Genomic DNA, 13,063 nt, shown 5'->3' with positions numbered 1-13,063 from the left:
TTTACACACAACCAATGGACCAGTCATCTGGCAATTCAAAGTAGATGTTAATAAGGGGTAGTATTTTGGAGCTGAAATTGACATGACTTTATTTTCTTGCTTCATCTAGTATTGTAAGTTGATTTTTATGCAATAGCCAATGTTGATAATTTAAAAAATGTTAATTTTGTTTACCATCTGGTGGTACGATCATGAATGATTGTGCTTTTATTTCTTTAAACACTTATGTATTTTCCATTAGTCTAATTAGAGTTTTTCACATTGCAGTAATATCCTTCAACATGTTTCCCCATGCAGTCACCAAGTATTCCCTTTAAACTGATACAAGTGTTGGGCCACTTCTTTCCTCTAATAATTTCATCTGAGTATTCTGATCACTGCAAAGTCCTAGTGAAGTCTATCTTCTATTGCTTTCTCTATCATGCTTAGATACCATTATATCCTGATTTTCATTTTCCTTCTCAACTTTTCACAGCTCATCTATATTTTAACAGTTTTATAAGTAGAATCCATTCATTCATTTATTCATTCCTTTACCCATTCATTCAATTGATATTATGTGATCACAATTATAATATCAAGAGAGGAGGCATGGAATGAATTGCAAATAACTGGTTATCACTACCACTTCACAAGCTCTGTAATCTAGTGAAGAAGACAAGAAAAAATAGCTGTGGTGTAGCCACTCTAGAATCAGATGCCTGAGGTAGAACCCTGCTGCTCTATTCACTTGCTGAATCTTTGGGCAAGTTGCCTAAACTAGCTGTGCCTTAGTTAGCACATTGTAAAACAGGAACATGATGTTACTTCAGGTGATTATCACCAGGATTAAATGAAATAAAACATGCAAGTCTTGTTCAGCAATAGTGTTCAAAAAATGCTCATTGGCATGGTGGAGGGATGAGAATAAATAAGTAAAATCAAAAAGTTTTACAAGACAGTAAAAAACAAACAAACAACAACAACAACAACAAAACCGAAGGAAGGAGAGGGATTGAGATCTTCTAAAACTCAAAGTAGAGGAATCCTTTTCACCAGTGGGTGCTACTGGAAGACATCATGACCAAAGTGGTGTTGGAGCTGAGGCTAGAAGTGCAGATCTGAAGGTGATGGGGAGGAATTTTCAAACGAGCACTATCACTTCTCAGTGTAGGTCACTCCCATGTGACTGTCCTTACAGGACTTCCTCTGGGAAGCCTATGGTGTTCCTTTCACCAGACTCTGAGTAGAGCTTCTTGTCACACCTGTGTTGAGCACAGAACACTTAGAACTTCCTGGGAGACTCTTCTATTAATTCCTGTGTTGTTGCATTAGATTAAAAGAACATGCTTGTGGGTCTCTGTTTCCTCTAGACTGTAAGCTATTTGAAGCAGAGACCCTGACTTTGACCCATTGTGTACTTCCTGACACAAAATAGATGCTTAAGAAGCATATATTGATCTATATATATTGGTCATTTTGGTTATCATAAAGAAATGGTGGAATCTAAGGCTTCATGACCTGGTTTACTATGTGGGACTTCTAGTGGCTCTATTCCTTTGGCAGATCCAGTTCATTTGCTTTGGAGTGAGAATGGCTCTCAGAATGCTGCCAACTGTCCCAAGAGAATGCTAACAGAGCTCCTTTGGGACTTAAGAGAAAAAAAATTATTGTCAGTGGGTGGAATTTCCTATAAATTTCACTTTGAGGTGTCATCAAAATTTAGTGCCAAGAAATTTTTTTTCATTTTAAGAACATTCCAAATTTTATCAAATTGAATTGGTCTTGAATAGATCACAAGATCTCTAGACATAGGGATGGAGAGGTAAATAGAAGGAAATTTCTCCCTTTACTAAGGAAAACAATAAAAGGTAATTTGAAATAATACAAGGGTTACAAATGAACTCTTCTTACCCTTGCCTCTTTGCCTGTAATTTTTTCATACAATCTACTCAGAAACACACACGACACACACACACACAATCTCAGAAGGATAAGAGATTTTTTAAATAAAAAGTTTCTGTCTCTATATTACCATTAGAACCAAATGGTATCTAATACATTTACATTTTTCACATTTATATTAGCTGCCTGTAATGCATTGAACAAATCACTAATGCATCTGAGAATCAGAAACTGCATTCCCATAATTGAAGTCAAAATTTCACTGAAGAGTTGTGATTCTTAGATTGATTTACATCATTTCTTTATTCATTTCTTTTTTTTTTGTTTGTTTATTCTTTACTTCCTTGACCCAAAGAAGGGGCCACCAACTAGCAAAAGCCACAAAGTCACTGAAACTTTAGATGAATAATACTGACCCACACCCTAACTCTGTCTAGACTGCAGAGTAAAAAATTGAAGAATAAAAAATAAAGAGGTTATCACTCATGCAATTTGTCTTCTCTTGCATTGTTGATTAAATGGTTATGACTTCACTGGACTCCAATCTACTTGACATCTGTCAAAAGGCTTGGGTCATCTTTCTTCCATTAGCAAGAGTCTCCATTTCAACAATCCCCTCCTTACCCATATTCACGTCAGATACAATTGTCTACTTCCTGTCAATCTTCCCTGTTAATGGGATCAACAAGTGCTGAAACTAGGCATCTTTCATTTCCTTAGGCTGCAAAGAGAAAATGCTGCCTCTTTTCAGGGACAGAAGAGCAAAAGGGAAAAGGAAAGGATAGCACTTGGACTTCTTGTCATCTAATGTACCCTTTTATTTAGTTTATGACTCAGAAACTTCCTATTCTATCAACTGCTGAGATACAGAATTGCTTTGCAACTAAAATGCTGCAAATGATTCAATTCCAAAGTCTCCATTTATGGGCATGATCTGTGTCAACCCAAATGGCTATGGTAAACAGTGAAAACTTTTGAATGTGAAAAATGAGACTACACACTGCATAAACATAATTTGCCTTTGAAAAATGATGGGTAGATTTTTATATCTAGTTACAGTGCAAAGGAGTGTCCAATTATGATATATGTGACCCATTATTTTAGCCTCAACTATTATGTAGATTTACAGACTTAAAACCTATTTGTGCTAAACCTAAAAATTATGTACCTGTTGTAGGCTTAAAAATGTTGTAGAAAAGAGATTGAAATTCAGTTGCTTTATTCATGCATCTAATTGCTTCCAATTCCTAAAGATTCGTGATTGATCCTGGATTCTCTCATTAGATATGGGAGTTGATTCTTTCTTCACTTAAACAAGTCATCCTACCCGTTGACTTGTGGGATTGAACTCTGAAGTTTGCTTTAGATCATCTATTCTTCCCCCAAAGCATTTTTGAATCTAAGAATCAGAGTGGATGGTTACAAAATCAATTGCATATGATAAAGAGTATGGTTAAAAGAGGAAAACCACAAGTTCAGGATGCATTTTGAGACAAAAGGTCAGCCTTTAACCACTAAAGCCCTGTGGGTACTCCTTCCCCAGAGAATCTCTCACTAAATCATGTTTGCACTTTTTGTAAATTCTCTGTGATTTTTGTTATTGTTGTTGTTGTTAAAAACAATAATGTCAAGTTAATGTGACTGAAGAATACCTATTCAAACAGTTCTAGTGAATAACTGTATAACTTAAGCACTGTCCACTTTTTTATTTATTCAATTTTTAGGTTCATTGCAGTGTGTTTATAGTTACATTCATATCTTCAATCCATAGAACCAATGGTAAGAAATGAATGAAACAGTTTGGTGCATGCAAAAAAGTGTAAGTAATGTTTCTTCCCCATTGGCCTAGGAGAAGTAGCTTTGAAGTAGACATGGGTAGATGTTATTAAATATTTATTATTTATTATAAATGCATACTTTACATGCATGATGTATTACAAATGATACCATGTACATATACAAGATATATATAACTATATGTGTATTTACATATATTGAATATATCATTCAATTAAATCTATTTTATAACACATATTTAATAAGATAAATAATTTTTGTTGAGTATACTCCAGATATACCTTGTGTTTCCATCATGGGGCATAGGTTTGTCTTGGAGGTGGATTTCTACGAATGGATTTTTCTGGCACTTCTCCCTCAGCCCAAACATGCTCTATTTTAAAATGATTCTGCCACTTTTGTTCAATTGAATTTGTTAAGTGCCAAATCACTGAGTCATACCCCTGTTTGCCACTCTAAAGGCTGAGCCAAGTTCTGTCTCCAAGGCAAAGCAGAAATAAACACCTTTCACTAACACTTCACTCTCATGGTAAAATATGAGGGCATCCCTACTCACTATCTGCAAAGCAGACTCTGAAAACATTCCTTTCTGGATTTTCTGCTTTTCTCATTCTATTTTCTCCTAGAATCTGTTTGCAAAACATTTTATGGAATTGGCAAGTTATTTGCACTGCTTTTGCATTGCAGTCTGCCTAATTCAATTGCAATTATTTGTAAACTGCCGCCATAACTCTTCCTTGGCTAATGTCTGCAAACTGTTTACTAAACAATAAACTTAATCATGCATTCATTGTTGCAAATGTCTCCAAATGGCTTCAGAGTAGAGCTGACTTGACATTTTTGCCTATTTGCAAAGCCATGAAGGATGTTTCTGAATAGATACCAAGTTCTAACACACTTAGTCATTCTATTTGCTATACCTCTCCTCATCTATTGTAAATTGGGCTGGCCTCTTTTCTGGGTCAGTCAATGTGCTAATACTGGTAGATTCAAGGGAAACTTCGCTGTTGATAAGGTACTGGTAGCAGTGAATGAAGAGAAAGTAAGACATGATGGCACATCACAATTATTAAATATGATGGCACATATTTGATTATTAAATATCTCATGGATATTCACTTACTATATTAACAAAGTACCTGTTAAATTTAAGATCCTGTGTGGGTTTTCTTGAGAAATACCTGTTGTGAAGACATGGCTCTGTCCATTAAAATAAGATTGGATGTGAACATGAGATGAAGAAGGGGGATTACAATAACTTCTAATTTCAAATATGAAGATCTGAAGGAATCACATTGCATTTAACAATAGACAAACAGGATGTAGAACTGACTTGGGGAAGTAAATGAGAAATATGACCCAAATATCTAGGTCTGAGTCCACAATAGATCATTTTATTAGAACAATGTATCAGGAATAATTATCATGGAGTTTGAAATGGAGGATGACATTGGCTCAGAAGCATTGACTATAGTGTTGTGCTGATGCTGTGGGAATACACAGGATTGCTTATTAAGGGGCATGAGAGGACAAGCAGACTCTTGGAAGGAGAGTAGTTTCAGTGGAGGGTAAGATGATGATTTAGATAAGGCTACCGAAGAGATTGGTGGAAAGAAGGCCTTATTGTTACATGGTCATGGAAATTAGGGAATATTGCAAGAGGTGCAGAGTGTTCCACAGTGTGGAATGAGATATTGCACACATGTTGATGACAATGAGAAAAGAACACTGAGTTTCCTGGTGAAGAAGTCAAGGAAGATTCACACAAAAATGCATAAAAAGACTCAAGGGTGAAAGGCATCCTTCCATCCAAGGTCTAGGGTGAAGGATGCTGATGAAGTTCACAGAGCCCCTGCTGCTGCCCACACACTGGAAGATTTTAGCAAGTAAGAAGTAGACAGTGAGACTTCTTTGAATTTCCTATTTATTGTCCCCTTCCCAGTCTTTTCTCAGAACATTTTGCCTAAACTGTTACTATCAACTCCACCACCCACTCTGCTTGTGAATTTGATCACTAAATTAATAGAACAAATAGAAGCAATGAGGGGAGAACTTGCACACGTTCATCCTTGTATCCATATCCATACAGTCAGTCTACTTCTTCCTGCTACTGTGAATAACCAGCCTAAACTCCTAAGTCAAGGCAGCCTCCTGCTCATTGCATCCCGTTCCTACCTGTGCTCTCGTGGTCCTTGCTCCTGCAATTTCCTCCCCTCTCCCACATCACCAGCCTTCCCTTGTTTGTACATAGATGCTTTCGTTTTTCACATCTTCAGAACACTCTCTCACGATCACATCTTTTTCCAGGTCCTGCTTCATTTCTTTACCTATACTTACTGCTTCCAATTCCTCTTCTCTTATTCTTCATTGAGTTCACTCAAGTCAGCTTTCCACACCTCTCATCACTGAAAGAACTTTTACCAAGGCCACAAAAGACTCACATTGTGGAATCTGTTGAAAAAATGCTACATATTTGATCACTCCTGTGTCTCAAAGTTCTTCCTGTTTATGGATTCCAGAAAGCCATTTTCTCTTATTCTCCTTGCACCCTGCATACAGCACTTTTAGCAGGTACTGCCTCATCATCCTAACTGCTAAACTTCCAGATGCCCCAAGAACTTATCTTTTGACATCTTCTTGTCTTTATCTACTCTGATGCCCCGTGAGATCTCATCCTGCCCATGACTTTAAATATACTCCAAATACTAACAACTTCAAAGCCACCTCTTTTTATATATGATGGCAGAATGTATTTTGACATATCACACATACATGAAGTATAGCTTTCCATTCTTGTGATTGTACATGATGTGGAGTTACACTGGTCATGTATTCACATATGAACATAGGAAAGTTAGGTCCAATTCATTCTACTGTCTTTCCTATTTCCATCCCTTCTCCCTTCCCTACATTCCCCTCTGTCTAATCCAATGAACTTCTATTCTTCCCTCTTCCCCCAATTATTGTGTGTTAGTATCTGCATATCAGAGAGAACATTTTACCTTTGGTTTTTGGGGATTGGCTTATTTCACTTAACATGATAGTCTCCAGTTGCATTCATTTATCAGCGAATGCCATAATTTCATCCTTTCTTATGGCCAAGTAATATTCCATTGTGTATATGTACCACATTTTCAAAGCCATCTTGAGCCAACCTGTACCCTAAACCCCAGATATCGTGTATATACTGGTCATGTTCACTTAATAGTTGCTACTCAACATTTCTGAAACAAAACTCGTTTTTGATTTTTAGGTTTCTAACTCCACTCCTTCTTCAGTCTTTTCTATCTTAATAAATAGCAACTTTATTCTGCTACTTCCCCAAGGAAAACAATTGTAGATATTACTGACTCTTTCTTTACAGCACACCTATGAACCAATTCATCAGTAAATGCTGTTAATTTTCTATTTGAAATATCCACTGGTTCACCACTGCTAGTCACATTCCATTGCCAGATCCTTGATCCAAGTTATTGTCGTTTCTTGCCTGGACTCTTATGGTGGCCTTCTACCTACTCTCTCTTGCTTCCACACTTTCCTATCCAGAATCCCTTCTCCAGAGCAGCAAAATGACTTTATGAAAATATTTTTGTGCCAGTCTTCTGCTCAGAGGTCTCCAATAGCTTTCCAGACTTTACCAAATGTAAACACCAAAGTCCTCATGATGATTTCAAGAGCATTCCTGATAGCAACCCTGGAAATTCTTGGACTTCACTACTTTGGCTTAGTCTATGCTAGCTAGTTGGGCCTCTTGCCTGCTCCTTTAATAAATTAAATGTCTTAGGATTTTAGCATGTTCTGTTTCCCCTTACTGGTCCATTCTTCCCCCCAAATCTGTAAAACTTTCTTTCACTTCCTTAGATTTCTTGTCAAATGTCTTATCTGAGACTTTTCCTAGGGAAAAAGAAAACCTTCTATTCTCAATGCTTCCTGTGTTTTACTTTGCTTTTTTTGCTCCCATATCATCTCCCTTACAATATTACTTGTTTGTATTCTTATTGCTTCCATTCAATGAAATGTAAGATCTATGAAAATTGGGACCATATTTTCTTCACTGCCCTAACTTTTATCTCTATCACATAAGAAAGCATTCAACACACGGTTCATGTTTGGTAAATATTTGAATGAGTAGAGTTTAATTGAATGAATAAAAATTGAATAGTGCCTAGTGCACTGCCTAGCCTATCATATTGGTTCAATGGACATCTATTAAATGAATGAATGAGTTTTTAGAATTGGGCAGACATGTAGACGGAAGTCAAGAGTCAGTGGATGAAAGATATTTTTGAGTGTTAGTTGGCTAACATGGATATATAATCCTCAAGTAAGCCCTGGAAATAAGGACACCATGGTGTTTCACAACATCAACAGCATGATAAAATGTTGCTCAGGTAACTCTTCCAGGGCAGGTGAAGCAGAAAGATTGGGTTCTTCAGGACTAGCTAATGATCAGGATTCCCAAATCAGGGGTTATCAAGAAATTAATCTGAGTTAGAAGATCAAACAGGTCAGTAGACTCAAAAGTCCAGAATCAGAAAGAACCATGACTGGTACCAACTTGGACAGATAAGTTTTTAAAACATGCATACTGGTGATTGAATCCAGAAGCCCTCTACCACTGAGCTATAGCCCTAGTTCTTTTGTTTTTATTTGAGGCAGGATTTTGCTAAGTTGCTGAGGCAAGCCTTGAACTTGAGATTCTCCTGCTTCAACTTTCTGAGTAGCTGGGTTTACAAGCATGCACTAATATGCCTGGCTTAGACAGATAGCTTTTAAAAGTCTGGTATGGAGCAGACATGCCTATGGATAACCTTCAAAGGAACAAATCAGCTGTATGTGGAGATCTCTAATATAATAAAGAATGTATTCTAGGCCTAAAACCTTGGTTCTGATTTTGGTATTTAAGTATAAAGAGATACAGAGCAAGAATATATCATGTGTCCAGCTTAAAATCCTAGTCAGTCAGTCCCAGAACCAAACCCGTACCTGGTGTAACCAATTCTGACCCAGTCGGGGTGTTTGATTTTAAGACATAGGGCTACGTCAGTGAATACTCTGCAAGGCCAGATTTCTGATTGGTTAGTTCTGCAAAGACCTCATTTGGGGAACACACTTACAAATTTCCCAAACCATTCCATTGGAATCAGATATTTTCCACTTATAAAACTGGCCACAAAATACAACTTATAAAGTGCCCCAAACCACTCCATCCAACCAGCCAGAAAGCACAACTCCTCTTGCCTTTCCAAGAAAGTCAGCTCTATAACAAAAACCATACCCCCAGCTTTCCACATGCATGCTCCAGTTGGATGGAAAATAGCTCTTTCTCCTGCCAGTACATCCCTCCTTCTGCCACAAGAACTAGTGCATCCCTGCAGGTGCACTCCCCTAACTGGAAGTCATGCTTTGGTCCCCAACTCAGGCACAAACTTCTCTAAAACCGTTAAAGTGAATAATCAAAGGTCATTTAAAAATGTGACACTTACTTGAATCAATGTCTTCTCGAGGCTTTTGAAAGGTGCAGCAGGCATAAAATTTAATATTGATTGTTGGGGCACATTCTATTCCCCCTTTCAGAGTCATTTCAGAATGACAAATAATTTTTGTTGATCCATAGCAGGGCATGTCTCCTGGTCGCACACGAGTCCTGGGCCTTCTTACTGAAGCTGAGCTTTCTTTTTCCTGTCCACTTCTTTCTGTAGTTTCTTCCTGCCTCAAATTTCTTAGTTCCTGCCGTCCCCTTCTGCTCACTCCTCTTAGCTCCTGTTCTAATTTCAACTGTCATTTCCTCTGCTCTCCCGAGTGCTCCGAGCTCCTGTTCTAATTTTTCATGTCTTCTCCCAGCGCTGCCCTCCTTTCTGCCTCCCTGACCCTCTCTCTCTCCTGCTTGCCTTCCCTTTTTCTCTCACTTTTACTCTCCCACATCCCATCAGAGATTTTTGCCTTAGGTTTCGCTCCAGCTTCTCTTTTCTGCATGCTGTTTTAATGCAGTCAATGATACAATGTCCAATCCACTCTGCCTATACCCCAGAAGCCCAAAAATAAAATCAGATTTTCTTACCATCTTCTGAACCTAAATTTAAATCCCATGTCCCCTAAATATTTACCCCCACCTGCAGCTTCTACTTTCAGTCAGAATATCCTAAGAAAAGCTTTTCTTTTTATGCTTCTTGGTTGACAAGAGCAAAATATAGGTAGTTGATCTGAAAACTCTCATTCCAATATAATCTCTGGTCAAATTTAATTTTCTGAAGTTGAGAAGGATTTCCAGTGAATATATAGGTAAACATGGGCAATGATCTACTTCTGCAAGACTATTATTAATCTCAGCAATATTTAAATGAAAACTAAGTTACATTTTGTAAGAGACATTTCTCAGGGGTCTTTCCCTCTTCCCAGTTACACATAGAAACAATTGCATTTTTATTAATTACAAGTGAAGTGATTTGCATTATTCACAAACTACTACACCAAGTTTATAAATGGCAAACCATCACACTGGAATTTTGGACACACTAGACTGGCGTGAAAGAAATTCTCAGAAAATGTGCTGTTGGGATACAGAGTGCAATTTCTGATTGTCTTGGATATCCAGACTGATGACAGGTATGGTAGGGGACATTATCTGTGTTTGATCTTTGGAGCAAAAGAGCTCAGTCTTTGGTATGTGAATAATTTTGTTTTAAAGAATTCATTTATGTTAAAGAATCTAGAGACTGTGCCTGTAGTCGTTTTGATGTCTAGGCTACTGTCCAAGGGAAAGAACATCTTCTAGACTTACATAGATTTTCCTATCCCCAGTTGGACAAATTAAAATAATTTATTCAAGTACCTGGTTGTTTCCAGGGACTGTTTTTACATTATGTAATTGATGAGTCATTTTAGCAAAATGCTTTCTCATCTGGAACATAACATTTCAGTTTGTTGGGGTTCTATATACCTAAAGTTGGAGAAAGTGTGTTGAGAAGGTCAGAGTTTAACACTGTACATATTCATTCCATCCTATATTTTTCAAGAAGTCATTGACACTCTTCTGGAACTAATTTCAAAGACTTGAAGAAATTATGAATGACACGATATTCTTGGCTTGTATTATTGTTATTATCTTTACAGATGGCAAATGAAAGTTTGGGGTTATGACATTCAACCCACAATGACTTAATAAACTTTCTGAGTGTCCACTTTGTACCCAGCACTATTATGATGGGGTGCAGGGGTCATAAAGATGAATAAGCCCAAGTTCCTTCTCTTGAGGCACTTCCAGTTAAAGGTCATGTCAAGAGTCAACCAAAAAGCCTTAGCCTCATCTGAAAACCTTAAATCCAAATACCCTTCTCCACACAATTACCCCAAAGTTAAATCTCTCTAGGGCATCTGCTTAAAAAAAAAAAAAAAAAAAAAAAAAAAAAAGCATAAATCACATGAACAAAAGGTTGTGCATATGTTACATTTTTCACATATAACTTCTCAAACCCACAGAGTACATACAAACTTCTCAAATACATGGTGGAGAGAAAAGGATGAAATGTAAATTGAGCTCCATATGTAAGTGTTTGATTATTCCCTGCTTTTAATTAAGTTATTTTCCTTTTCTAACTATCTCCAGGTTTTTTTTTTTTTTTTTTTTCCTTTTTGTTCCATGAGAATGCAGAAAAACAAAAACATGGGTGAGGAGGAAGACTCGTAGCTCTGTTGAGAAACAGGAAGTTATGTGAAACCTTGTTTGCCCTTTCTACTGTGAAGAAGTTTGCTGAAGAGACGTGACCCTGCACTCTGCTATGTAAACCACCTACAGAAATGGCAGAGGTCACCGTGGGAAAAGAAGGGGCGCCTTGGGCCCAGAGTGACAACAAAAGTCAGTGCTTCCAGGCATCTCAGGATGAAAAGTAAAACTGTTGAGCAGTTCAGAGGGGCTGGCTTTCTTCTTTCTTCCTGTCTTCTCTCCTCTCTCTCCCTTCTTGGCTAAATTTCAAATCATTACGAGTCCATCAAACATGCTGATCCTTTCAGATGTAGTCTAGTAACCTTGATGGAGTCTAACCTTTAACATGCCTGTTTGGATGACATTAATGGTCCAGCTTGATTTTTCTCTCTGCAGTTGTGACTATGAGCATTAAGAAGGAAATACTATCTCCAGAAATGTGCCACCTGTTTTTTCCATACCCGTAGGCTTTCGTGGAGATGCATCGGGAGCCTCAGGGTTCCTGAGGGAGGCCACAGTGCTGGGTCCAGAGGTGCCTTTTTTCAGGTTAAGTTTATGTGTTTTGCAAAAGAGCTCTATGGTTAAGAACAAATTTTGAAAATGGTTCACCAAGGGGATCTTTGCTGCTACCTACTGAATTATCTAGATACTTGAGGGTTTTTGTTTTTTGTTTTTCTCTCAGTTTCTTGGATAAAGTTGCCTTTTCCAATTCATTGTGTGCATTCTGTCTCAAGACAGAAATGTCTTTTTAGTTTAATGGTTCCAGATGTGATGTGGCTGAAAATTCTGGTTAAAACAAATGATTGCATGGCCTTTCTGAAATTTCTATTTTAGTTGGTCAGTTCAGCATTAGCCACACTGTGGTAAAAGGAAGATTCTTATGTGATTGTATTTATACTTTTGGGCAATCAAGGCATTATATTTATTAGGCCCATGCTTAATTTTCCACTGAGAGGAACTGACTTCGAGAAATGACTAGTACTTAAATATATGACAACAGCTCTTTAAAGACAGGTTAGGCATTGCTGTGGGCTACCCTCTGAGGTTTCTGACTTAGTAAATCAGAGAGAGCTGGAAAATATGTATTTTTATTATGTTCCACAAAGAGGAAGGTGCTGCTGCTCCAGGGATCTTTCACTTTGTGAATCAACTACTGAGAATAATATTTTTTTATTAAATAGACCTATTACCAGGATCTCCCCAGAATATTTTGTTTTAGTAGGTTTGGGGATAGAGCCTGAAAATTGGTGTTTTATTAGATTTATTATTTTTTTTAACAAAGTTTCCTGATGCAACTTAATTTCTGAGAAACTTGTTTTGTCTGTGTATCAATTTAATAACCATTGTCAGGTTGTTTGCTGAGTTAGGCAACCAGTGTTGATCTTCTTCAGATGCCTTGATGTCTGATTTAAGGTTGAAAACCAAGAAAATCTGCCTGTCCCAATTCAACTATTGGAGATGAGACTGGATGCTGTAGGACAAGTGGGAGTTCTCTGAGGCAGGTGGGTAGGTAAGGAGGCTATTTAGTCAGGGAAGTGAGCTGTGCAGAGTCACGACCAGATCAGAGGGCAGCAAGCTGGAGAATGGCACTCAGTGTGAAAAGGTCTTCAGTGTTCCACTTTGTCCATACTATGTGGTGCCGTGACTATTTGCCCATCCAGTTTCTCCACAAGACTGAAT

This window comes from Sciurus carolinensis, chromosome 2 (assembly GCF_902686445.1).
Source record: "Sciurus carolinensis chromosome 2, mSciCar1.2, whole genome shotgun sequence".
NCBI lineage: Eukaryota > Metazoa > Chordata > Mammalia > Rodentia > Sciuridae > Sciurus > Sciurus carolinensis.
This window is presented reverse-complemented; position numbering follows the sequence as displayed.